This window comes from Etheostoma cragini, chromosome 6 (assembly GCF_013103735.1).
Source record: "Etheostoma cragini isolate CJK2018 chromosome 6, CSU_Ecrag_1.0, whole genome shotgun sequence".
In the NCBI taxonomy this organism is placed as follows: domain Eukaryota; kingdom Metazoa; phylum Chordata; class Actinopteri; order Perciformes; family Percidae; genus Etheostoma; species Etheostoma cragini.
Genome location: NC_048412.1, coordinates 11,975,444 through 11,976,647, shown reverse-complemented (window position 1 = coordinate 11,976,647; position 1,204 = coordinate 11,975,444). Strand labels below are relative to the sequence as shown.

Below are 1,204 nucleotides of genomic sequence, written 5' to 3'. Positions count from 1 at the left end.
GACTTCCACCTCACAAAGTGTCAGGTACTCTTGTCTTCCAGGAATCACAATGTTTACATAACGACCTTCCATTCCATTGCACGTGAAGGTGTCGGAGCTCCCAGCTGTGATCGACGAGATAACAGCACATCTGACGAACAATGAAATAAAACAGTATTATGAGTCAAACTGGTTTACTCAACAAAGACGACACGTAAATATTACCAATGGTTGTATTCAAATACTGATCATGCTATTTCTGTGGAAAATCTGGCTTTATATTAGGGAGTTATTTAGATATTCAGTGCAATAATTTACACGACCAATGTTAAATGTTCAAATCTAATTTAAGACAGACAGTGCAGTTACCTGGGATTACCGTTGCCATGGTCATTGGGGGAATTACCAATGCGGATCTCAGCACCATTGAGTCTTTCAGGGCAACAATCTTTTCTGTTGGTGATGGTGACAGTGTTGATTTTATATGTCTTCAGGAGGTCCAGTCTCCACCATGGTTTTACATCGTTTTGTGTGTGGGTGCAGGAATCCTGTCCATAAAGGCTAGCACGATTTCCATCAATGGCCCTTTCAGGGACGCCATTCCACCCCAGGGAGGACTGAATCACGTTTCCACCTTTAGCAATATTAGGATCTGGATCTGGAGAAATTTACAAAATGTTTCATTAAAATATATATGGAAAGCACATACTGTACGTATTAAATGTGTTGATCTGACCATACTTGCCACCAAAGAACGGGCAGTAAGCATACAGTATTTGATAGAACTTCGAATGTGACTGTCTGCTCAAAGTAATCAATTGGACATGTTATATGGTACAAATCAACAGTTGGGGCAGTGTTTATTTATAGAGTATGATAACTGAAGATAGAAAGATTGGCACACATATTAAATATATCTATTACATTTTTTAAATGTGAATTAATTGGGGAAATATAAATAATTTGATGCAACCTATTAAAGAAATGTGCTGCCAATGAACAGGCAGTGAGCATATTTGATTGAACTTTGAATGTGACTGTCTGCTCAAAGTAATCTATTGGTCACAAGATATAGTATGAATCACCAGTTGGAGCAGTGTTCCCTGAAGGCTGACCAGTGACTTCCACCTCACACAGTGTCAGGTATTCTTGTCTTCCAGGAATCACAATGTTTACATAACGACCTTCCATTCCATTACACGTGAAGGTGTCGGAGCTCCCAGCT

The 1,204-nt window shown here is 39.4% G+C and overlaps 1 protein-coding gene across 1 annotated transcript in view; it reads left to right on the top strand.

Moving 5' to 3' along the window:
- LOC117945799 (fucolectin-4-like) overlaps nt 1–1,204 on the top strand; it is a 6,300-nt gene that overhangs the window by 4,387 nt on the left and 709 nt on the right. The window lies entirely within an intron of this gene.